The following is a 27,490-nucleotide window of genomic DNA, read 5'->3' as shown; positions in this document are numbered from 1 at the left end:
TTAATCCTGCCCGCTAAGCCCTTCTCATGGCCCCTTCTGGCTCTCCTAATTTCCTTTTTAAGCTCCTTCCTGTTAGCCTTATAATCTTCTAGATCTCTAACATTACCTAGCTCTCTGAACATTTTGTAAGCTTTTCTTCTTGACTAGATTTATTACAGCCTTTGTACACCACCGTTCCTGTACCCTACTATAACTTCCCTGTCTCATTGGAACGTACCTATGCAGAACTCCACACAAATATCCCCTGAACATTTGCCACATTTCTTCCATACTTTCCCTCAGAACATCTGTTCTCAATTTAAGCTTCCAATTTCCTGCCTGATAGTCTCATAATTCCCCTTACTCCAATTAAACAGTTTTCTAACTTGTTGGTTCCTATCTCTCTCCAATGCTATTGTAAAGGAGATAGAATTATGTCTTCAAAATGCTCTCCGACTGAGAGGTCTGACTCCTGAGCAGGTTCATTTCCCAATACCGGATCAAGTACAGTCTCTCCTCTTGTAGGCTTATCTACATATTGTGTCAAGAAACCTTTCTGAACACACCTAATAAACTCCACCCCATCTAAACCCCTTGCTGTAGTGAGATTCCAGTCAATATTTGGAAAATTAAAATCTCCCATTATGACAATTCTTATTATTACACCTATCCAGGATCTGTTTCCCTGTCAGCTCCTCGATATCCCTGTTACTATTGAGCGGCCTATAAAAAAAACACCCAGTAAAATTATTAACCTCTTCTTGTTCCTAACCTCCACCGACAGAGACTCAGTAGACAATCCTTCCATGACGTCCACCTTTTCTGCAGCCATGACACTATCTCTGATCAACAGTTCCACTCCCCCACCTCTTTTGCCTCCCTCCCTGTCCTTTCTGAAATATGTAAAACCCGGCACTTGAAATAACCATTCCTGTCCCTGAGCCATCCAAGTCTCTGTGATGGCCAGCACATCATAGCTCCAAGTACTGATCCACACTCTAAGCTCATCCGCTTTGTTCACGATACTCCTTGCGTTAAAATAGGCACACTTCAAACTGTCAGTCTGAGCGTGTCCCTTCTCTATCACCTGCCTATCCTCCCTCACACACTGTCTCCAAGCTTTCTCTATTTGTGAGCCAACCGTCTCTTCCCCAGTCTCTTCAGTTTGGTTCCCACCCCTCAAAAATTTTAGTTTAAATTCTCCCCAGTAGCCCTAGCAAACCTCCCTGCCAGGATATTGGCCCCCTGGGATTCGAGTGCAACCCGTCCTTTTTGTACAGGTCACACCTACCCCAAAAGAGGTCCCAATGATCCAGAAATCTGAATCCCTGCCCCCTGCTCCAATCCCTCAGCCACACATTTATCCTCCACCTCATTCTATTTCTATACTCACTGTCAAGTGGCACAGGCAGTAATCCTGAGATTACTATATTTGAAGTCCTGCTTCTCAACTTCCTTCCTAACTCCCTGTAGTCTTTTCCCTTTTCCTACCTATGTCATTGGTACCATTATGTGCCACGACCTCTGGCTGTTCTCCCTCCCATTGCAGGATATCTTGGATGGGATCTGAAACAACTTGGACCCTGGCACCTGGGAGGTAAACTACCATCCGAGTTTCTTTCCTGCGTCCACAGAATCATCCGTCTGACTCCCTAACTATAGAGTCTCCTATCACTACTGCCTTTCTCTTGCTTTCCCTACCCTTCTGAGCTACAAGGCTGGACCCTGTGCCACTTATTGTCAAGGGGTACAGCCACAGGGGTACTCTCTAGTACCTGACTCTTCTCCTTCCCTCTCCTGACTATGACCCACTTGTCTTTCTCCCTTGGCCCTGGTGTGACCACCTGCCTATAACTCCTTTTGGTCCTGTGCAGTTCCCAACCCCCCCTCCCTCCATACCAGACAGTGATGTAGCCTCTCAGAATGCTCTCCACAGTACATCTATAGAAGTTTTTGAGTGTACTTGATGACGTACCAAATCTCTTCAAACTCCTAATGAAGAATAGTTGCTGCCTTGCCTTCTTTATAGGTGCATTGATAAGTTGGGACCAGGTTAGGTCCACAGAGATGTTGACACCCAGGAGCTTGAAGTTGCTCACTCTCTCCACTTCTGATCCCTCTATGAGGATTGGTATGTGTTCCTTCGTCTTACCCTTCCTGAAGTCCACAATCAGCTCTTTTGTCTTACTGACGTTGAGTGCAAGGTTGTTGCTGTGACACCACTCTATTAGTCGATATATCTCTCTCCTGTACGCCCTCTCGACTCTATCTGAGATTCTACCAACAATGGTTGCACCATCAGCAAATGTATAGATGGTATTTGAGCCGTGTCTAGCCACACAGTCAAGGGTATAGAGAGAGTAGAGTAGTGGGCTAAGTGCTCACCCGAGTTGCACCAGTGTTGATTGTCAGACCTTTAATTTGTCCTTTTCTGCCTCAATGGCAGGAAGTAATATTTTTGGTTTGTTAGTTCCAATTAGTTAAAACTCCTAATAAGAGTTTAGCTTTGAGTTCAGACCTGTTTTTTTATGTACAGCTGATAATTGGAACGTTTTATTTTACTGATGTGCCAAAAAAAATCCATCTTTACCTATTTGCTTCTTACAATAATTGTAATCTATTTTCTTAACCAACTGGCTTCACAACATTCAGAATTTTGTTGGTCAATCCATCTATAAAAGCTGAAAGCCTCATCCGTTCAGAATTTACATGAAACAGAAAGGAAAATGAAAGGTTTCGAGGTTATTTTGTTGTCAGGGCCTCGAGCAACAAATTTTTTCCGTCATTAGAACATTTTGTCGGCTTCACATAACAAATTCCATTATTTAGTGCCTTTACCATGTCTTAAGTAGCTCTAAGGGATTTAACAGGAATGTTAGCAAGTAAAAACCGAAGCTAAGTAGAATATTAAGGGAGACATCAGAGGTCGGTTTGAGAATTGTTTTAAAGTTGTAAGTCAATGCAGAGAATTTTAAGAAGGGAATCTAGATCTTTAGGACTCTGAGAACTAAAGGGACATAGTGTCACAAATAATCAAGAAAGAAGTACAGATAATTTTCAGTGTTGTATAGCTGCAGAGATGAATAGTCATAAGAGCAGAATGTGGCCATTCAGCCCATTGATTCCTCTCTGCCGTTCTGCCATGGCTGATTTATTTTCCCTCTCAACCCTATTCTCCTGCCTTCTCCCCATAACCTTTGACAGCCTTAGTAAGCAAGAATCTATCAACCTTCACTTGCAGAATCTGATGCTAGAAATCCAGAAAGCACCACCGTTGAGAATGACAGAAATAATTTAGTTACTTGAATAATAATTCTGAGTCCTTGGCAACCGATCCATTGACTAAGTTCAAATCCCACCATAATAATTTGGAACTTAATTGTCAGGTAATTAAATAAATCAGGATTTTTAAAGAACTACTAATATCAATTATGATCACTAGAAAGCTACACAGTTACAAAATCTTCCAAAGTACTTCAGGGGAATGAAGTTTGCTGTGTTTATCTGGTTTACTTTATATGCAACACCAGATCCTTAACAGTGTTGATGAGCAGAGGGATCTTGGGGACCAAGTCCATAGCTCCCTGGCAGTAATAGTTAGCCGACAGTTAACCGGCAGTTAACTGTTCAGCAAAGTGACCGCAGTAGGGAAAAAACTTCTCCAGTGCCTATTAGTCGTAGTCTGGAGGGATCTGAAGCGCCTACCAGACGGAAGCAGTTCAAACAGTCCGTGCGCAGGATGGAAGGAGTCCTTTATGATGTTCCCCGCCCTCTTCTTCAACCTGGAAGAGTACAGGTCCACAATAGAGGGCAGGGAGGCTCCAATGATGCGCTCGGCAGGCCTCACTGTGCGCTATAGTCTGGTTCTATCCTGCTTGGTGGCGGCTCCAAACCACACAGTGATGGAGGTGCACAGGACAGACTCAATGACTGCAGTCTAGTTATTTGAGTTTCTGTTGCTTTCCTGTCAGCTTGAACCAGTCTGACCATACTCCTCAGACCTCCCCCACCCCCCCCCCCCATTAACAATGTATTTTCTGTGAAAGAACTGCTGTTCCCTGGATGTTTTTTTGTTTTTCACACCATTCTCTGTGAAGTCCGGAGGTTGTTGTGTGTGAAAATCCCAGGAGATCAGCAGTGTCTGAGTTACTAAAACCACTCCATCCGGCACCAACAAACATTCCACGGTCAAAGTCACTTGGATCACATTTCTTCCCCATCCTGATGTTTGGGCTGAACAACAACTGAACCTATTGACCATGTCTGCATGCTTTTGTGCATGCTTTTGGTGCTGCCACGTGATTGGCCGATTAGATATTTGCATTAACGAGCAGGTGTACCTAATAAAGTGGCCACCAGGCATTGCAGCATCTCACCAAATACAAAGCAAAAAATGTCCATTTCCTCAAAATTATCTAATCTGCTTTATTGCCCCAATGTTATCTCTCTCGTGCGCTCTTCATATATCTGGGAAAATGTTGTATAAATTATTAATAAAGTAATAATGGAAAAAGAACAGAAATGAAAAATCTCAGCTACTGGAGGACTAATTTCCTCAGGTAGCGAGCGGGCCCACGAGGACTGGAATAAAGACTGGTTGATAAAAAGATACGGTAATGCAAGGTCTTTAATCAGTGGTGATTTAGACACAGAGTAACACACACAAAATGCTGGAGGATCTCAAGCAGCGTCGATGGAAAGGAATAAATTTTCAGACGAGGCCCTTCATCAGGACTGGAGAGGAAGGGGGAAAAAGCCAGAATAAGGTGGTGGTGGGAGGGGAAGGAGTACAAGCTGACGGGTGATAGGTGAAGCCAGATGAAGGTGAAAGTAGGAGAGTGGGGTGGGGGGGAGAGGGAATTAAGTGAGAAGCTGAGAGGTGATAGGTGGAAAAGGTAAAGGGCCTGAAGAAGAATCAATCTGATAGGAGAGGAGAGTGGACCATGGGAGAAAAGGAAGGAGGAGGGGCAGTAGAGTGAGGTCTCAGGCAAATGGGAAGAAGAGAAGGGTAAGAGGGAAATTACTGGATTACTGGAAATTAGAGAAGTACAGCCCATCACAGTCAAAACCCTCTCCACCACTGAGCACATTTATATGGAGCGCTATCACAAGAAGGTAGAATCCATCATCAAGGACTTCCACCATCCAGGCCATGCTCTCTTCTCACTACTACCATTGGTCAGGAGGTACAGGAGCCTTAGATCTCACACTACCAGGTTCAGGAGTAGTTATTATCTTCAGACATTAGGCTACAGAACCTGTGTGGATAACTTTTCTCACCTCAACACTGAACTGACTCCACAACTGATGGACTCACATTTAAGGACTCTACAACTCATGTTTTGAGTATTACTTTATATATTTCTTATTTGCACAATTTGTCTTCTTTTGCATATTGGTCTTTAACTATGTATACTTTTTTATTAATTCTATTATATTTCTTTGTTTTCCTGTAAGTGCATAGAAGAAAGTGATTCTCAAGGCAGTATATAGCGACGCATACGTATTTTGAAAGTAAGTTGACTCTGACTGTTTTCTGTATCTTGAAAGCCACCTCTTGGTGAAGGTGGCCACCTATGATGAAGTTTACAATGCATTCGGTGTGCCAGTGCTGTCATTGGTTGATTGAGGGAAAAAGGACGATTGATGATTGTAATCTTAGATCTGGGATGAACTCCATTCTAACACGCAGCTGAGATCTCTATCTTCCTCTAGGCCTTTGAGTCCCGGGCAATCTACAGCAGACATCTCAAAGATATCACAACTTTGTAAAAACCCTCAATTCACTGGAAGCATAAGCAAACCATTATCAGTGTCCTCTCCCAGTCCAACACCCCCATCACTGGTAACGGGTAATTTGATAACTATCATCCCATGTACCAAGATACACAGAAAAGCTTCTGTTTGCTTGCAATCCATCCAGAGAGTGTCCCACACATCAAGTGAGCACAAGGGTGGGGGGGGGATATAATACAGAATACTGTGACAAATAAAATGCAAGGGCTATGGTTTGAGAGACTGAGAAATCTTTATTGTATAAGGTGTGCATGTTTGCACTCCACCTATTTAGCCTCAGCTGGCAAAGGGATGGAAGATAATGGTGAATGGTTGTTTATTTCAGGCTGTAGTGGGTAAGGGTCCCCAAGGGTAGGTGTGGATATCACCACTCATTCTTTGACATTTTATTTATTAGATTCCCATAAGATAAAGGTCTAGAATTAGGCCATTCATCCAATCAAGTCTGCTCTGCTATTCTATCATGGCTGAGTTAATAAAGAGAAGATTAGATGGGTAGAGGTATGAAGAGCTACGGTCCTGGTGCAGGTCAACGGGAGTAGACAGTTTAAATAGTTCAGCATGGATTAGATGGGCTGAAGGGCCTGTTCCTATGCTGTACTTTTCTATTACTGTATGACTCTGATTTCCCTCTCACTGTCATTCCCCATGCCTTCTTCCCGTAGCCTTTGACATCCTTACTAATCAAGAGCCTTTCAACCTCCACTTTAAATATACCCAATGGCTTTGCCTCCACAGTTGTCTGTGGCAATGAATTCCACAGATTACCACCCTCTGGCTAAAGAAATTCCTCCTCATCTGTGTTCGAAAGGAATATCCTTCTACTCTGAGTTCGTTCCCTCTAGTTTTAGTCACCCCCACTATAGAAACATCCTCTCCATGTCCACTCTATCTTGGCCTTGGACATGACAGACTAATTCAAAGTTTGTAGATGACAAAGAACTGGGAAATACAGTTCAGGGAAGTGAACAGTAACTGGTATCAAAGGGACAGACAGACTGATGAAATGGACCAATACATGTTCAATAAAAATTAAGACAGAAGTGATGATTCATCTTGGAGAGAGAAATAAAGAGACGCTTATTAGGAGGTGCAGGGTCAGAATGAGGGAGTATAAATACTTGGAAGAAGCAGGCTGTTGAAAAAATGGACATGGGTTACTTGACTTTATAAATAAATGCACATGGTACATAAATGTGAACCTTTGGATAACAATGGATGTGTCCTCAAGTTCAAGTTTATGGTCATGCATGGTTTGAAGGCCTCCACTGGTCAGAGTTGACCATGAATACTGTGTCCTCGTAGATACACAAGCCCGGGCAGTACGACATGTAGCAAACTCCCCCTCTCCACACAACTGATAAACCCAAAGGAACGACAGAGACCGATACAGTTCGGCACCAGCAGCGTCACAGGAGTTGCCAGTCAGCATTGAACTCAACGTAGCACTGCTTTATGGAGTCTAGCTCCAGATGTTTCCCTCGGGGTTTACTCCCAATGCCTTCCCTGTGAGTGGGTATAGCCACAAAGCAGTGAAAATTTGAGATCAGAGTTTTCCTTCTCTCAGATGAGCTGCCAACCACAGCTGACAAGCCCCATCTGCCCAAAGTGACTGGTTTTAAGGTGTCAGTAACCCGCCTTTGCCCCTTCTCCTGTCAGTAGAAATAATTCTGCTAGGCTTAATAGCAAAGCCACATGTGAAGGCCAGGAGGTGGACTTGGTTGTCAGAGGCTCTTTGTGACACACGCCATTGGGAGCATTTAATAGGTAGGTAAAAGAATAATAGCTTATTCTCACTACCACCCCTGGCTATGACACCCTTAAGGAACCATGCTATGGTATAAATGCCATGAAAACTTGTATTTTTTGTAGCAGCACAATACATTACAAGCCTGATGAACAAAGTTAACAAATTTAATTTGCATAAGTTAAATTTGAATATTTAAAGACATATTTAAGGATGAAATAAACACAATGACATTAATGCAAATTGAGAGATAGAAATATAGTCTGAGGTAGTATTAGGTGATGGGATGAAGATACTGGACATCTTTTCCAAAGGAGGTGTAAGGTGCTCCTTTCCTCGCTAGCCTGTAGGCCACCCTTGGACAAGGTGTGGCACCTGCCTAGCCCCTCCACCCCAGCCCACCCCAGCCCATTCAGGGTCATGTGAAACCACAGGAGCAGGTGGTGAACGGTCAGAAGAGCAGCTGGCGCATATCACAAGACCTGGTTATGTGAATGTGACCACTGACACCAGGCAGACAATCTATGAAGAGTATTACCCGCTATGAAGAGTATAATGGCTGAGGTCACCCAATTTGTAAAGACACTGCCCAGAGGAGGGCAATGGCAAACTACTTCTATAGAAAAATTTGCCAAGAACAATCATGATCACCCACATCATACGACATGGCATGTAATGAACGAATGAGTGTTAGGTAAAGAAACAGGCTAGCATAATCCGACTGGATTATTGAGATCAATTTTAGACACTAAGCTTCAGGCTTTGTTAAGGATTTGGAGAGGGTGCAAAGGACATAAACTAGTATGGTTTCAGTTGCTCAGAAAGGCTAGAAAAGTCTGACTGGTCTGCTTTCATTAGATTTACAGAAGTGTTTAAATTTGTAAAGATTTTAATGGAGTAAGTGTTGAGAAAGAATTTCCAATGATAGGAGGGGTGGCAAGTCAAACTCAGAAGCCAAAATAAAATGTATTAATAAAGTACGAATATGCACCATATACTACCTTGAAATTCATTTTCTTGCAGGCATTTACAGGAAAATAAAGAAATACAAAAAGAATTTAGAAATTTACGATTTACATAAACAAAGACTGATAACCAACCAATGTGCAAAGAAGACAAATAGTGTAAATTAAATAATGCTGAGGACGTGAGTTATAGAGTCCTTGAAAGTGAGTCTATAGGTTGTGGAAACCGTTCAGTATTGAGGTGAATGAAGTCTGATGGGTGTAGGGTAATAACTGTTCTTGAACCTTGTGGTGTGGGACTTAATGCCTTGGTACCTCCTGCCCTTTGACCCATGATGTTGTGCTGACCTTTTAACCTACTCTAAGACCGATCTAACCCACCTCTCCAATGCAGCCCTCCATTTTTCTATCATCCATGTGCCTGTTTATTAAATGGCCCTAATGTATCTGCTTCTATCACCACCCCTGGCAGGGCATTACATGCACCCACCACTCTATGTAAAGAACTTACCTTTGACATCCCTCTATACTTTCCTCCAATTAATTTAAAATTATGCTGCCTCATATTAGGCATTCCTGTCTGAGAAAACCTCTCTGTCTCGGCCTCTTATCATCTTGTACACATCTGTCAAGTCACCTCTCATCCTCTTTTGCTTCAAAGAGAAAAGCCCTCGCATGCTCAGCTTATCTTCATAAGACATAGAAATATAGAAAACCTCCAGCACAATACAGGCCCTTCGGCCCACAAAACTGTGCCGAACATGACCCTACCTTAGAAATTACTAGAATTACCTATAGCCCTCTATTTTTCTAAGCTCCATGTACCTATCAAAAAGCCTCTTAAAAGGCCCTATTGTATCCGCCTCCACCACCATCGCTGGCAGCCCATTCCACGCATTCACCACTCTCTGCGTAAAATACTTACCCCTGACATCTCCTCTGTACCTACTCCCCAGCACCTTAAACCTGTGTCCTCTTGTGGTAACCATTTCAGCCCTGGGAAAAAGCCTCTGACTATCCACACGATCAATGCCTCTTATCATCTTGTACACCTCTATCAGGTCACCTCTCATCCTCTGTCGCTCCAAGGAGAAAAGGCCAAGTTCACTCAACCTATTCTCATAAGGCATGCTTCCCAATCCAGGCACCATCCTTGTAAATCTCCTCTGCACCCTTTATAAAGCTACGTCTATATTAGATATGGAAGACAGCATTCACCCATGTCTCTGGTTACTTTCTTGCATTATCACATTTCTTATGATTTGTTTTATTCTTCTGAAAACAAAATTTAGATTTTAAACGTGTAAGAAATCAGCAAGGTAAATCGAAAATAGGTAACAAAGGAGTTTGTATACATTTGCTCCGTCACCAAAGACACATGCAAATTTCTACAGATGTACTCTGGAGAGCGTACATTACATTTTGGTATGGAGGGTGGGAGCTATCGCACAGGATTGAAACAAGCTGCAAAAAATTGTAAACTTAGTCAGCTCCATCATGAGGACTAGCCTTCGCAACACCCAGGACATCTTCAAGGAGTGATGCTTCAAAAAGGCGGCATCCATCATTAAGGACCTCCATCACCCAGGTCATGTCTTGTTCTCATTGCTACCGTCAGGGAGGAGGTACAGAAGCCTGAAGGCACTCACTCAATGATTCAGGAACAGCTTCTTCCCCTCCGCCATCAGATTTCTGAATGGACATTGAACCCATAAACACAACCTCACTACTTACTGTAATACGCAGTTCTATTTTCTATTATCATGTATTGCATTGTACTGCTGCCGCGAAGACAACAAATTTCATGACATATGCCGGTAATATTAAACCTGATTCTGAAGAAACAGATTGAAACCTGTGTTATGAGTTTGTCCAGGCTAAATTTTTAATAACTTTAACTCTGTGAAATCAAACAAGGGTTTAATTTCCTCTTTGCACGCGACTCTGGCTTCGTTTTATCTTCACTAACCGCACGTTTATATTGATCCTTTCCTCTTCTCCTCAGGTTTCCCCTCCCTACTTGCATTTGCATTTTCTTTTGAAGCTATTCCAATTTATACAGCAGAGACCAAGTGTTTCTGGAAGTTTCCCTATTTTAGTTTGTTGTTTACTCGGGAAAAGCCAACATTACAAACATTAACATAATTGTTCACTGAGTCAAGGCTGCAGGCTGCTTAGAGTCAAACAGCGCTACAGCACAGAAACAGACCCTTCAGCCCATCTAGTCCATGGCAAAGTATTAATCTGTCTTGTCCCATTGACCTGCACCCAGACTATAACCCTCCTTATCCTCCCCTTCAGGTACCTATCCAAATCTCTCTTAAATGGTGAAATCCAACCCATGTCCACCACGGCTGCTGGCAGCTCATCTCACACTCTCACCATCCTCTGCGTTCAAGTTCAAGTTTCCTTTCATCTGACTCTACATGCAGTACGGTGCAAAAGTCTTAGGCACATATATATCGACAGGATGCCTAAGACTTTTGCACAGTACTGCAGTAATTTTATGTATTGCACTGTACTGCTGTCACAAAAACAACCTAATTTCATGACATACATGGGTGATGATAAACCTGATTCTGATATGGGTCTCCATTGTGGATGGAAAGTGGGAAGGGGGCAGGGAGAAGGGAATCATGGTTGGGAAAAGGGGGAGGGAGAGAGGAGGAAGGAGGGAGCGTGAAGCACCAGAGAGACATACTACCATAATCAATAAATGTTTGGAATCACATATAACCATATAACAATTACAGCACAGAAACAGGCCATCTCGGCCCTTCTAGTCCGTGCTGAATGCTTACTCTCCCCTAGTCCCACTGACCTGCACTCAGCCCATAACCCTCCATTCCTTTCTTGTCCATATACCTATCCAATTTTTTCTAAATGACAATATTGAACCTGCCTCTACCACTTCTACTAGAAGCTCATTCCACACAGCTACCACTCTCTGAGTAAAGAAGATCCCCCTCATGTTACCCCCAAACTTTTGCCCCCTAACTCTCAACTTACGTCCTCTTGTTTGAATTTCCCCTATTCTCAATGGAAAAAGCCTATCCACGTCAACTCTATCTATCCCCCTCATAATTTTAAATACCTCTATTGTCCCCCCCTCAGCCTTCTGTGCTCCAAAGAATAAAGACCTAACTTATTCAACCTTTCTCTGTAACTTAGGTGCTAAAACCCAGGTAACTTTCTAGTAAATTTCCTCTGTACTCTCTCTATTTTGTTGACATCTTTCCTATAATTTGGTGACCAGAACTGTACACAATACTCCAAATTTGGCCTCACCAATGCCTTGTACAATTTCAACATTACATCCCAACTCCTATACTCAATGCTCTGATTTATAAAGGCCAGCATTCCAAAAGCTTTCTTCACCACCCTATCCACATGAGATTCCACCTTCAGGGAACTATGCACCATTATTCTGAGATCACTCTGTTCTACCACATTCCTAAATGCCCTACCATTTACCATGTATGTCCTATTGTGATTAGTCCTACCAAAATGTAGCACCTCACACCTATCAGCATTAAACTCCATCTGCCATCTTTCAGCCCACTTTTCTAACTGGCCTAAATCTCTCTGCAAGCTTTGAAAACCTACTTCATTATCCACAAAGCCTTTCATCTCCATACTTACTAATCCAATTTAGCACCCCATCATCCAGATCATTAATGTATATGACGAACAACATTGGACCCAGTACAGATCCCTGAGGCACACCACTAGTCACCAGCCTCCAACCTGACAAACAGTTATCCATCACTACTCTCTAGCATCTCCCATCCAGCCACTGTTGAATCCATTTTACTACTTCAATATTTATACCTAACGATTGAACCTTCCTAACTAACCGTCCGTGTGAAATCTTGTCAAAGGCCTTACTGAAGTCCATATAGACAACATCCACTGCTTTACCTTTGTCAACTTTCCTAGTAACCTCTTCAAAAAATTCAATAAGGTCTACTCTTAGAATCCTTTTTAAACAATGGAACCACATGAGCAATACACCAATTCTCAGGCACCATCCCTGTTTCTAATGGCATTTGAAATATTTCTGTCAGAGACCCTGCTATTTCTACACTAACTTCCCTCAAGGTCCTAGTTAATATCCTGTCAGGACCCAGAGACTTATCCACTTTTATATTCTTTAAAAGCACCAGTACTTCCTCTTCTTTAATCATCATAGTTTCCATAACTACCCTACTTGTTTCCCTTACCTTACACAATTCAATATCCTTCTCATTAGTGAATACCAAAGAAAATAAATTGTTCAAAATCTCCCCCATCTCTTTCGGCTCCACACATAGCTGTCCACTCTGATTCTCTAAGGGACCAATTTTATCCCTCACTATCCTTTTGCTATTAATATAACTGTAGAAACCCTTTGGATTTATTTTCACCTTACTTGCCAAAGCAACCTCATATCTTCTTTTAGCTTTTCTAATTTATTTCTTAAGATTCTTTTTACATTCTTTATATTCTTTGAGCACCTCATTTACTCCATGCTGCCTATATTTATTGTAGATCTCCTTCTTTTTCCGAACCAAGTTTCCAATATCCCTTGAAAACCATGGCTCTCTCAAACTTTCAACCTTTCCTTTCAACCTAACAGGAACATAAAGATTCTGTACCCTCAAAATTTCACCTTTAAATGACCTCCATTTCTCTATTACATCCTTCCCATAAAACAAAAGATTCTGTACCCTCAAAATTTCACCTTTAAATGACCTCCATTTCTCTATTACATCCTTCCCATAAAACAAACTGTCCCAATCCACTCCTTCTAAATCCTTTCGCATCTCCTCAAAGTTAGCCTTTCTCCAACCAAAAATCTCAACCCTGGGTCCAGTCCTATCCTTCTCCATAATTATATTGAAACTAATGGCATTGTGATCACTGGACCCGAAGTGTTCCCTAACACATACCTCCGTCACCTGACCTATCTCATTCCCTAACAGGAGATCCAACACTGCCCCTTCTCTAGTTGGTACCTCTATGTATTGCTGCAAAGAACTATCCTGCACACATTTTACAAACTCCAAACCATCCAGCCTTTTTACAGAATGGGCTTCCCAGTGTATGTGTGGAAAATTAAAATCTCCCACAATCACAACCTTACTACAAATATCTGCTATCTCCTTACAAATTTGCTCCTCATTAGGTGCTCTATAATACACCCCTATAAGTGTTACTACACCTTTCCCATTCCTCAATTCCACCCAAATAGTCTCCCTAGATGAGCCCTCTAATCTATCCTGCCAAAGCACTGCTGTAATATTTTCTCAGACAAGCAATGCAATACCTCCCCCTCTTGCCCCTCTGATTCTATCACACCTGAAGCAACGAAATCCAGGAATATTTAGTTGCCAATCACACCCCTCCTGCAACCATGTTTCACTAATAGCTACAACATCATATTTCCAGGTATCAATCCATGCTCGAAGTAAATCCACCGTTCTCACAATACTCCTAGAGTTAAAATAAATGCATTTAAGAAATTCTCCACCTCTTACTCTCTGTTTATCCCTAATGGTGCAAACAACTTTACTATCTTCTTTTTCTTCCTTCTCCCCTACTTCTTCGGTCTTCTCTATCACCTGCTTATCCTCCCTCACACATTGTCTATAAGCTTTCTCTATTTGTGAACTAACCTCCTCTCTCCAAGTCTCTTCAATTTGATTCCAAACCCCCAACCATTCTAGTTTAAAGTCTCCCCAGTAACCTTAGCAAATCTCCCCGCCAGGATATTGGTCCCCCTAGGATTCTAGTGTAACCCATCCTTTTTGTATAGGTCACATCTGCCCCAAAAGAGGTCCCATTGATCCAGAAACTTGAATCCCTGCCCCTTGCTCCAATCCCTCAGCCACGCATTTATCCTCCACCTCATTCCATTCCTACTCTCACTGTCGCGTGGCACAGGCAGTAATCCCAAGATTACTACCTTTGTGGTCCTTCTTCTCAACTCTTTTCCTAACTCCCTATATCCTTCTTTCAGGACCTCTTCCCTTTTCCTGCCTTTGTCATTGGTACCTATATGTACCACGACCTCTGGCTCCTCACCCTCCCACTTCAGGATATCTTGGACGCAATCAGAAACATCCCGGACCCTGATGCCAGGGAGGCAAACTACCATCTGGGTCTCCTGATCGTGTCCACAGAATCGCCTATCTGACCCCCTAACTATCGAGTCCCCTATTACTACTGCCTTCCTCTTCCTTTCCCTACCCTTCTGATCCAAAGGGCCGGACTCTGTGCCGGAGGCACGGCCACTGTTGCTTCCCCCAGGTAGGCTGTCACCCCCACAACAGTAATCAAACAGGAGTACTTATTGTCAAGGGGTACAGCCACAGGGGTACTCTCTAGTACCTGACTCTTCCCTTTCCCTCTCCTGACAGTGACCCATTTCTCTGTCCCCCGTGGCCCCGGAGTGACCACCTGCCTGTAACTCCTCTCTATCAACTCCTCACTCTTCCTGACCAGACGAAGGTCATCGAGCTGCAGCTCCAGTTCCCTAAAGTTGTCCCTTAGGAGCTGCAGCTCGATGCACCTGGCGCAGATGAGGACGTCCAGGAGGCTAGGGGACTCCAGGACCTCCCACATCCGACACCGAGAACAACAAGCTGCCCTCACACTCATAATTCCCCCTTTCCTCAATGTCAGAAACACACTGAGTCTCAGCAATTTGCAGAACGGTAAACTTTATTTTTCGAGTCTGCAGAGTCGGACCCAACCAGCTCCTGCTAGATTGAGTGCCGAATTACACTTTGCACAGTTTTTTATACCCTACTTGTTTACGACTTTGTGAGTTGCACCCATGTGAGGTGCAGACATTCTTCCTTAATCTCATTACAAAATTACAAATGTGATTACCCTTTGGCCCACTTATCAGCCTCAGCGCATTAACACCGTTATTGTTCAACCGTTAAGCATGTCTTCCCGTTACCCGTATCGCTTCTTTAATCAGCAAGCTATTGTTTCATCCTGATTTTGCAAATTGGTTTATACGTTGCCCTGCAAGTTGCTTTGCACGTTCTTTCTGTGTCAGCACATTCTAAATGGACTCCTTAAGTACCGTCTTTAATTTAATCATTTCTCTCACTCAAATAACAGGAAAAATTGAAAACTAAACCTACCTTGCCTCAACCGTTTCTGCCTAAGTCCGCTGAGCCAAAGCCCTTAAGCCTTCACTCTGCTCCCGGCTCACTCCTCTGCCCGCAAACAATGCTGCCCGCTGTATAAGGCTGTGTTCTTTTTAAATCTTCCGCGCTTCACTGCCCGGTGTCACATACCTGTGCAGTCCCGCCTCGCTTAACCCTGATGGGAAGAAAAAATCAAAATGGCTCCCGCAGCACTCCCGTTCTGATTCTCAGACTTCCTTCTCCAAATTAAACCCGAATCACCTTGACCTGGTGTGGGTGCAGACACAACCAGGGCTAGTTATGTCTGCACCTGCATCATCCCCTGCCCTGGCTCTCTGCCACCTGTCCCACACCCCTCCCACAGTGCTTCACGCTCACCATTCCCTAAACCGTTCCTGCCAGATTTATAAACTTGCTCTCTGCTCCACGTTGACAAATACACTACTGTGCAAACTTCTTAGGCACCCTCGCTCTATATATGTGCCTAAGACTTTTGCACGGTACTGTATATACAACAAAATGAAACAACGATCCACGCATATTGGGGCACCCACAAAACCTATCATACGTAGCACATAAAATGAAGACGTTCTCTATGTTAGTTGCATATGTTAATTTCTGCACTTATCTCAATGATATATATATTTTCAAATTCATTACATCAGTAATGGACTTCACTGCCATGACCAGCCACTTCTTTGTTTCCTCCAGGATCCAACAGATGGGTCGAACTGGTGCAAAATAGAATCCATCTGCCCCCATGTTTAGCTGTCATGGGCGCCCAGTATTTCATTTAGAATCAGCCTGTCTGCACAAGCCACCTACCACAATATTACATTAGAATGTCATTCCTCAGAGAAAATGAAAATCATTCCCTTCGTTCTAAATGACACAGAGAATTAGTGTTTGGCAGCCTCTTCCACTAACTTGTGGGATAATCAGTTTGGCATCTTAGCTTTCAGTCCCTCAACCACCAATGCATGTTGGACCATCTCCAAGGCCACAAGAAACTGCAGTGAGTTGACACACCAACTCAGAATCAGATTTAATATCACCTGCATATATCCTGAAATTTGTCGTCTTTGCGGCAGCAGTACAATGCAATACATGATAATAGAAAAAACATCAATATTTAAATAAGTGGTGCAAAAATAGAAATTAAAAAAAGTAGTGAGATAGTGTTCATGGGTTCAATGTCCATTCAGAAATCTGATGGCAGAGGAGAAAAACCTGTTCCTGAATCGTAGAGTGTGTGCCTTCGGACTTCTGTACCTCCTCCCTGGTGGCAGCAATGAGAACAGGCACGACCTGGGTGATGGGGCCCTTAATGATAGATGCCACCTTTTTGAGGCATCCTCCTTGAAGATGTCCAGGATGCTGGGGAGTCTAGTACCCATGATGGAGCTGACTGAGTTTACAAATCTCTGCAGCTTAAATTATTTCTTGTGCATTTCCCCTCCCCCTCCCCATACCAGACAAAGGAGGCAAGGACAGCATCGGTAAAGGAAGGTGCCCAGTTTATTAGGGACATCTGCTCGTTAACACAAATATCAAATCAGCCAATCATGTGTCAGCCACTCAATGCATAAAAGCATGTGGGCATGGTCAAGAGATTCAGTTGTTCTGACGAAACATCAGATTGGGATTTTAAATTTTTGATTACAGAGTGGTATACCTTTGTGTGATAACATTTCGATCAATTTTGTTACAATATATGAATGTACACAATTTATGTTGAGATGTATCTATGTGTTGCACTCTGTAAATCTTGTTTTTTCTTCTGAATAAAAATATTGTAAAAAGAAGAAAAGATTGGGATAGAAATGTGATTTAACTGACTTTGTCTGTGGAATGATTGTTGGTGCCAGATGGGATGGTTTGAGTACCTCAGAAACTGCTGATCTCCTGGGATTTTCACCCACAACAGCTTCCAGAATGGTGAGAAAAGAAAAGGGAGCAGCAGTTTTCTCAGAAAAAACACCTTGTTAACGAGAGAGGTCAGAGGAGAATGGCCAGACTGGTCCAAGCTGACAGGAAGGTGACAGTAACTCAAATAGCCATGCATAACAAAGATGGAGAGCAGAAGAGTATCTATGAACATGCATGTTGAACCTTATAGTGGATGGGTTACAGCAGCAGAAGAACACGAACATAGACTCAGTTACCACTTTATTAGATACAGGAGATAAAGTGACCACTGAGTGTATATCATTGGTTCTTCATCATTGAGGCTGCATCCACTTTCACCCATCCCAATCTATAGATCAAAGGGATAACTTATCAGCAACTCCTCAAGAGCTAACAGGGCTCAGCTCATGCCCCATTAGTTAGTGAATTGCCGGTGACTGAGCATACATCTACTGGTATGTAATTCAGTTAAATATTGTTAACTTCTAATTGGCAGAATGTCATAAATCAATAATTTAATTCCCTGAACTGGTAATAATAGCAATTCTACTCTGTAAAACTCTACTCTTACAAAACCTTGGTCAGACCACACTTGGAGTATTGTGTTGTCCCATTATAGAAAAGATATGGATGCTATAGAGAGAGTGCAGAGAAGATTTACCACGATATTGCCTAGCTTAGAGAGCATGCCTTATAAGGAAAGGTTGAGCAAGGTAGATGAGAGGCTGTTAGAGGTGTACAAGATGGTAAGAGGCACAGATTGAGTGGATAGCTAAAGAATTTCTCCCAGGGTGGAAATAGCATAATTTTAAAGTGAATGGAGGAAAGTACAGGGGGGATGTTAGAGTGAAGCTTTTTACACAGTGCTGGGTGCATGAACCATGATGCCAGTGATGGTGATAGAGGCAGATACATTAGGGACATTTAAGAGACTCAGACAGGCTCATGGGTGAAAGAAAAATGGAGCGCAATGTAGGAGGAAAGAGTTAGATTGATCTTGGAAGAGCTGAGAAGTTCAGCACATTATCATGGGCTGAAGGCTCTGTACTGTTCTGCAGATAGAAGTGATGAAATTAACTTGGAGCCAAACCTGAGAGGCAGCATCTTTAGATTGAGAGGGGTGGTTGACATTTCAGATTGAGATCCCACTTATGTTTGAAACCTGATGCAGGGTCCCGACTGGAAACATCAACCATCCCCCTACATCCATGGATACCACTTGACCCACCCAGTTCTTCTATCAATTAGTTCCTTGCTCCAGATTCCAGCATTTGTACTCTCATGTCTTCATGTGTTGTATCCAGCCCATTACAAGTCCATGGACGCTGCCTAACCTGCTGAGTCTTTAAATCACTTTTTAATAATGCTGTTTGTAAATACATACTGGTATTTATGTACTTATGCACATTTTATTCCATATCTGTATTTCTAACTTTACTTCTCTCTAACTTTTCATTCTGTATAATTGTTGAACGTTGTTATATTTTGTTGTATATCACGCCAATGCACCGCAGCAGTTTTCTAGTACATGTAAATGTGGGCCGTCGGTCAGGGTCAACAATGGATGTTGCGTCCTGGCTGTCTAGATACACAAAGTCTGGGCAGCATGAGATGGAGAGCAAGCTGTTGCCCGTGTAGCAAGCTCCCCCTCTCCATGCATCTGATGAACCCAAAGGAATGGCAAAGGTGATTACAGTTTGGCACCAGGAGCACTGCAGAAGTTGCCAGTCAGTGTTCAACACCTTAGGAAATCCAGCTCCAGATTTTTTCCTCAAAGCTTACTCCAGAAACTTTCCCCCTGAGTGGGTATAGCCATAAGGCAGCATAGGTTTGATATCAAAGTTTTCCTTATTCTACATGAGATACCAACCGTGGCTGATAAGCCCCATCTGCCTGACCTGACTGGTTTTGAGGTACCAGTAGTCTGCCTTTGCCCCTTCTCCTGATGGTTGAAGTGGTTCTTCTGGGCTTGGTAGGGTAAGCCACACATTGCGGCCAGAGTTGGCCTTGGTATGCTGGATGCTTTTTCAGATGCTGCAACTGGGAGCATTTAATAAGCAGAGGGAGCCTGCCCATTAGCACCCCCGGCTATAGTGAATAAAGTTGGTCCTTGAGTTCCTCCGGCGTTTTGTGTGATTTGGAATATTACGCTCAGTTTCGATCACACTGCTCTAGGTAAGATGTTATTAATCTGGAAAGAGGCAGAGATTTGCAAGGATGTTGCCAGGATTCAAGTGACTGGGTCATGGAGAAAGGTAAAGAAGCCTGGGTCTCAGCCTGAAACATCAACTGTACTTTTTTCCATTGATGCTGCCTGACCTGCTGAGTTCCTCCAGCATTTTGTGCAAGTTAGCATGGGACTATCTTGTCATTGTTTGGAGGTTTAGCTGCCTCAATGACCTGGAGAGCTACATTGTCTGGAGTCAGGGCCTTGTGTGTTGGCTCTTAGAGGTGTCACCCAGGTGAAAGAATACAGGCCGGACTGAGTGGTCCACCCATCCTCCAGGTTCCGGGGTTCAGCTCGGGGCTAACAATCCTCACTAGTAAAACAAAGTTGTTACAGAAACTGCAATGAAGAATCCTTCTTTATTGGAGTGTGGTGGTATCCCTGTCTCTCCACTCAGGATTTGCATGACTGACAGGAGTGAACACAGAGAGGAAGCTACTGACATGACGAAGGCCCTGAACACCCACTTCATTGCTGCCTTAATCGCCAGCAGCATAAAGGAAATGGAAAGGACAGTAAGTAAACTTAGGACTACATCCACTGAAGCAATGGAGAATGAGAGGCGATCTTAAAGAGATGCATAATATCAAGAGGGACATAGATAAGGCTTATGCATTCGATCTTTTTCCTCAGGGTTGGGGAATCAAGAATCAAGGGAGGGGAGAGGTTTTTTATAGGAACCTGAGGGGCAAAGTTTTCACCCAGTGGGTTGCCTTTCTATGGAATGAATGTCCAGAGGAAGGGGTTGATCCAGGTACATGATTTAAAAGGCATTTGCACAGGTACAAGGATAGAAAGGGTTTAGAACAGGGGTTCCCAATCTGGGATCCATGGACCCCTCAGTTAATGGCACGGATCCATGGCATGAAAAAGTTGGGAACCCCTGGTTTAGGGGGATATGGGCCAAATACAGATAAATTGTACTTGCTCAGATGGGATTCATAGTTTGAGTTGGCCGGTTGAGCCTGAAGGCTGTTTTCCTGTGATGTGTTACTCCATAAAGGTTCAAAGGTTCATTTATTATCAAAGTATACAACTCTGAAATTCTTCAATGCTCCAGGTAGCCATGAAACGACGAAAGAAAAGAAAGGCAGAATGATCATCAGCCCCCAAATCCCTCCTCCCTGCAAAAAAAAAGAACAAAAAATGAAACAGGCACATCAACCCCCAAATCCCTCCTCCAGTAAACAAAACGGATCAGGCACATCAACCGCAGAAGAAGGGGGAAAACACAGTGATAATTTCTTGACACCTAAATCAAACAAAAATTCAGGAAATTTCAACCAATGTATCCATTCATTAATGTGAGTTTGCAATTCTCTACGAGCGCTTCTTCTACTGGAAACACAGGGCATACATGTATTTAGAGAGAGCACAGTAACAGGCCAATCCAAGATGGGTTGTGAAGTTAGATCTACATGGATACCTGGGCACGCTGGGATGGAGGGAAATGAAATTGTGGATGGCATTGCAAAGTCTTCCTTACAGAGTAGGCAAGTAGGAATTAGAATACCCCTTGGCAGAGCAGAATTGAGTAGTAGGATATAAAAAAAAGGCATAAAGAAGAAATGGCAAGAGGATTGGAAAAATGAATTAAAGGGAAGGCGTTTCTTTTCTAGTCACGCTCTAGTTAAAAAGGTCTCAGACCGTTACTCTTTAAATCATAGAGATATGGTGAAATTAACAAGACTTAGGTTGGGGCATTGTGTGCTAAGCTATTACTTAAAGATAATAGGAAAACATCCGACTGGATTATGTGACTGTGGTAGTCCAGAGACAGTTCAGCTTGTTTTGCGGAGTTGTAATCGATATAAAATTGAAAGAAGAATATTGTTCAAGAGGCTGTCTGACTCTTGATTTTGTTTTTTTGTTTTCTATTAAATCTTTGTTTGGCCACCAAGAGAACCAACAACTGATTGAAAAGTTTATTATTCTGTTTCTACGTGTGACTAGTTTATATTTGAGAATTTGAGTTCCTTGAAATTCTGTAATTAATTGTACATCCTGTAGAGGGCAGTAAATGCTTAGATGTGTCTAAACTGCTGGAAATAGAAGAAGAGGAAGAAGGTCATTCCAACTCAATGAGACCGCACCACCCACCTAGGGGACCAGTTAACCCACTAACCTGTAATTCTTTGGAATGTGGGCGGAAAAGCATGCAGAGGAAATCAACGCAGTCGTGGGGAGCACGTACAGACTCCTTCAATGGAACCCGGGTCGCTGGTGCTGTAATATCATTATGCTAACCGCTATGCTACCACCCACCAGAGGCACTTAACAATGGCCAACTACCTACTAACCTGCGTGTCTGTGAATGTTGAAGGAAGCCACAGCACTTATAGGAAATCCAGACCCTTATAAGAAAAAGATGAACTCCCCATGGAAAGGACCCCTGGTCAGGACTGAACCCGGATCTCTGGGACTGTGAGGCAGAGACTCTACCAGTTACTGCACTGTGCCTTAAATTATAATTTATTAATACATATTCTTGGTTATTTGATTGCTGCTGAATGTACCATCGCCATAGACCCCGTGTTACCCCGTGAAATATTTAACCAGCACTTTCCCTAAATGTTGATTGAGCAATTGGCCAAATCTCGCCACGCGGACGGTTGGTAACAACCCATCCGATGCACTGAGACACAACTCGCTCCCTGGGCAATGTACAGCCTGCCCTGGCGCACCTGACGGGGATCACTGCACGGAATATCCGTGCAGCCCCACCTGCACTGTCTGCCTGCGTGATAGAGGTGGTGGGGGTCGACTAACCTGCGATTTAGGGTAACGTGTTCCCCCCCCCCCCCACAACCCCGTGTGACCACCACCAAGGCACTGATGCACAACTCGCGTCCGTTGCTAACCCTCTCCAACCTGCTGGGTGCAAACACTGTTGTAAACTCCGACCCGCTCGCTCGTAAATCATCTCCCTCTTTAAAACCACAAGACAAAGGAGTAGGACCGGGCCATTCGGCCCATCGCACAGGCCTGCTCCGCTATTCCATCATGACTGATTTATTACCCCCCTCTCAAACCCCTTCTCCTCATAACCTCTAATCAAGAACCGACCAACCTCCGCTTTCACGACTTGGCTTCCACCGACGTCTGTGACAACGAATCCCAGTGATTCACCACCCTCTGGCTAAAGGGATCCTCCTCAACTCTGTCCTAAAGGGGCGTCTCTGTCCTAGACAGAGCCCTCTGGTCCTAGACACCCCACTATTGGAAACATCCACTCTATCTGGGCCTTTCAATGTCCGATAGGTTTCAGAAGATCCCTCTCGCATCCTAAAATTAATTTTTCAACTATCTGGCGGACTTCCACGTCTTATTTCATCGGAACTGGTGAATAACTCATGCCACATTTCCACTGACTAACTGCATAAATCAACGATCATTCCAATCCGCGGGCTCAGCACATCGGCTCAACGCCTCGCTCCACCTAGTGTTAGTTCAGTCTCCACTTTATATTCCAGCGCCGAGCTCGGCCTCTCCCTTGTCCCCATGTGTCGCCCATCGCGCCGCGGCCGTCCGCCCCATCCCGAGACGGACCTATGAGGCGGCAGCCAGCGTTTCCTCCTCCGTCCCATTCATTACTCCAGCCGAACTCTCTGGGGCGTCCGGCCGCTGCTGCTCAGCTGTGTGTGTGCACGCTGCTCTGGCGGGGTTTGGCAGCCTGTTGCTCTCGCTCGCTCCGAATCCTTCCCTCCGCTCACTGCTGGCGGGGTCATGAACGGCTCCGCACGGATCGCCTCGGCTCTCGGACTTCACGGAGGTAAACACGTCTCGGTGCGCTTCGCTTCTCCCGACCGCTTGATACATGTCCCCTCAAACTGACGCGATCGATAAAAAAAATAATATTGTTGTGGGTAAGATATTTTGCTAGTTAAACGCTGCGTGGCAAACCTTAATATTTGCCTCGCGATGTGTTAATTTGTATTAGATTTACAATTATAACCGAGGGGAAAAAAATGTCATTTTAACCATTGACAAGCACTTGGCAAGTTACTGTAATCCCCATCTCGCTGGGCGCTGTGGTGAGAGAGTCGGGTAAGATAGCACTTTTTTTACATGTCAGTTGGGACAACAGTACAGGGCGTTAAATCAGTAATCTCCAAGCCCTCCTTTAAATGAGCTGCACTTTACAGGAAGGCCGACAGGATGCTGATAAGAAATAGGAAGCCAGTTTACTTACCACCCCCCCCCCCCACCCCCCTTGTCAAGGGGGCATGGAAGTGAGTTGCCGCGGCTCTCCCAGGTCTCCGTCCTGAGTGTTACACATGCAAACCCAAGATCGGTATAGGAATCAGGTTTATTATCAATGACATATGTCATGAAATGAGTTATTTTGCCGGCAGCAGTGCGGTGCAATGCATAAAATAAGTTACAATAATACAAAGCTAGCTAGGTACTGCACAAAGAGCCAGGTAGTGTTCATGGGTGTTCACGCGCTCAGAAGCTGGTCCTTTGATCTATTTGAATCCATTTGATTTACACTGTCCTTTGAAGCTGAATTTTTTAAAATGTTAATAACACGAGGTTCTGCAGATGCTGGAAGTCTAGATCAACACACACATAATGCTGGAGGAACTCAGCACTTCAGGCCGAAACCCGTCGTTGGTACATCAATAAGTTAATATTGATTCCTGCATGTTAGTGAGTTGAAGATGTCTTCACCTGGTGATTGGAGGTATAAATTCAGGTCTTCGGTATGTCGTTTAAAAGTTTCCGTGGCTTTGATAGGTCTCCTCTGGGCAGCTGTGATCTTCAACCCCATGTCTGGGTTTCAAAAGGCTTGTCTGCAGGGACTGTTACGTGTCTTTACAGCCTTCCAGCCCAATATTACATTCTGTGTGCTCAGTCACCACCTCTGGAGCCCCAGAACTAAAGGACAATCTCCTTAGAAACGGAGATGAGGAGGAACTTCTTTAGCCAGTAGGTGGTGAATCTGTGAATTTCATTGGCACAGATGACAATGGCCCAGATGATGGGGACCTTTGATGATGGATGGTGAGGTAGATATGACTAATGGTGGGGAGGGATCTGCCATTGATATGTCCACTAGTGTTCATTAGAGTGGACATACAAAGAATGTTTCCAATCGGGGGAGAAAAACCATTTCGGAATCCAGGGACATCCCTTTAGAACAGAAATGAGAAGAATTTCTTGAACTAGAGGGTGATGAAACTGTGGAATCCATTGCCACAGATGGCAGTGGAGACAATGTCACTGGGTTATTTAAAGAAGAGGTTAATAGGTTCTTGGTTATTAAGGGCGACAAAGGTTATGGGGAAAAGGCAAAAGAATGGGGTTGAGGGCACGATAAATCTGCCAACGTCAAATGGCGACAGACTCAGTGGACTGAATAGTCTTATTCTGCTCCTATATCTTATGGAATTTTATGAAGTTAGGTAAACTAGTCTGTAGTTCCTTTTTCACCTTGTCTTTCCTTTGTTTAAATAGTTGGGTTACACCGTTCACTTTATGGGAACCTTTATGGAATGTGTAGAATGTTGTTCGATAACAACCCGTAGATTCACTACCTCCATAACCACCACCTTCAAATCTGCAGGATGCATTCCAAAAAGTCCTGGGGATTTATCATGTTTCTGTTATGGTTATGGTAATTTCTGGAGTTTGTTTTATTAATATTACTTTCTTTTCAGTTCCTCATTCACTCCAGACCTGTGTTTCACTACTTTCAAGAGGTCTTCTGTCTCTTCCATGAAGACAGGAATAAAATATTTGATGAGTTTCCCTGTGGTTTCCTTATACCATCTTTATAGTTTCAAACTTGACAGCATCAACACTGGGCTTTGAACTCAGTACCACATGGTAGCATAGCAGTTACTGTAACACTATTACAGAGGCAGTGGCCCGGGTTCAGTTCCCACTGCCATCTGTAAAGACCTTGTATGTTCTCTTGGTGACCATGTGGGTTTCCTCCGGGTGCTCGGGTTTCCTCCCACATTCTAAAGATTTATTTGTTTATTGAGATACAGCCTGCCTTCCAGCACTTTTAGCTGAGTTGCCCAGTGATCCCTGATTTAATCCTAGCATAATCATGGGACAATTTACGATGACCAATTGTCCTACCAACTGGTACATCTTTGGACTGTGGGAAGAAACCAGAGCACCCAGAGGAAATGCACTATCACGGAGAGGACATGCAGTCTCTGTACAGAGGAAGCCAGGATTGAACTCTGAGCTCTGATGCCCCGAGCTTTAATAGCGTCAAGCTAACAGCTGCACTACTTTGGTGTCCGTGTATGTATTGGTAGGTTATTAGGATGTATTGGGTGGTGTGGGCCTGTTTGTCCGGAAGGGCCTATTACCGTGCTGTACCTCTAAAAAAAATTCTCTAACTTCTGGTGATCGCTTCCCTCTGTTCCTCCTTTTTCCTGATTTCTCTGGCCCCCTTTGGCCTTTTCTTTCCCCTCCCTATTCTCACAACCTGTCCTACACCCACATCTTTCTCCCTCTTTTCCCCCACCTCCATCTTGTTCAGACCTTTGCCTTTTCCACCTGTGATCTCCCTGCTTCTCACATCATTTCCACTTCCCCCTCTCTCCTCACCTAACTACCTATTCACCCCCCCCCAATGGATTCACCTGAAACCCACCAGTTCATACTCATCTCCCTCCCCCAGCCTTTTCTTCTGGCTTCGGCCCTCTTCCTTTCCAGTCTGGATGAAGGGGCTTGGCCTGAAATGTCGACTGTTTATTTCCCTCCGCAGAGGCTGACTGACCTGTAGAGTTGCTGCAGCCTTTTGTGGGTGTTGCTCCTGTCTCAGCAAGAAACCCAGATTGACTTTAGTTCACCAGAATCAGGTTTATTTTAAATGGCGTGAAATTTATTGTTTTGCGACAGAAGTGTAATGCAGCATAAAATTACTATAAATTAGAAAAATAGTTGTGCTAAAAGAAGAAATGATGAGGTCAGTGTTCATTGGTTTATGGACCATCCAGGAATTGAATGGCGGAGTGGAAGAGCTTACAGTAAGTAACTTTGTTTCATCCTATTTAAATAAGCTCATCTTTTCTCCTTGATGCACACAGAGAAGTTTTTACAGTCTTTTTAATATTTCTCATCCAACTATTCTCGTATTCCATGTTCCCTTTCCTTGGCAGTTTCTTACTCCTCCTTTAAGGAATTCTGATGTTTTTCCAGTTTTCAAGTTGACTGTTTGTTTTTGGCAGCATTTTACACTTTTTCCGTTAATCTAATACTATCTTTCACTTCTCTTGACCATTGCTAGGTCATCTTTCATTGAAGGCTATACCTTACAAAATAAGACCATTATATGCATTATATCTTATAAATTACTTCTGTTTCTTAAAATGTTAGCCTTTGCTTCTTTACCATCAGACCATTAATACAGTTTCCCAGTCTACCAAAGCTATTTTACTTTTCCCACAGCAGATTCAAAAAGTTCAAAGTACAAAGTACAGAATCATTATCAAAGTACAGATATATGTCACCAGATACGTATCCTGGGATTCATTTTCTTGTGGGCAGCCATAATAGATAATAACCACTCTTACAGAGTGAATGGTAGGGCACTAAGGAGTGTGGTAGAACAAAGGGTTCTGGGAATACAGGTGAATAATTCATTAAAAGAGGCAGTCACAGTTAGACAGGGTTGTAAAGAAAGGTTTTGGCACATTGTCCTTAATAAATCAATGTATCGAGTATAGAAGATGGGATGTTATGTTGAAGTTGGATA

General features: G+C 43.4%; 1 protein-coding gene across 1 annotated transcript in view; it reads left to right on the top strand.

Annotated features, from left to right (window-relative positions):
- Positions 1 to 22,224: 22,224 nt before the first annotated feature.
- Positions 22,225 to 27,490, top strand: part of ppp1r16b (protein phosphatase 1, regulatory subunit 16B) — a 226,875-nt gene continuing 221,609 nt past the window's right edge. The window contains exon 1 of the mRNA XM_059980832.1: positions 22,225 to 23,539. The gene's annotated coding sequence lies outside the window, so the exon portion shown is untranslated. The remainder of the gene's footprint in view (positions 23,540 to 27,490) is intronic.

Source organism: Hypanus sabinus, chromosome 9 (genome assembly GCF_030144855.1).
Source record: "Hypanus sabinus isolate sHypSab1 chromosome 9, sHypSab1.hap1, whole genome shotgun sequence".
Taxonomy (NCBI): Eukaryota; Metazoa; Chordata; class Chondrichthyes; order Myliobatiformes; family Dasyatidae; genus Hypanus; species Hypanus sabinus.
This window is presented reverse-complemented; position numbering and strand designations above follow the sequence as displayed.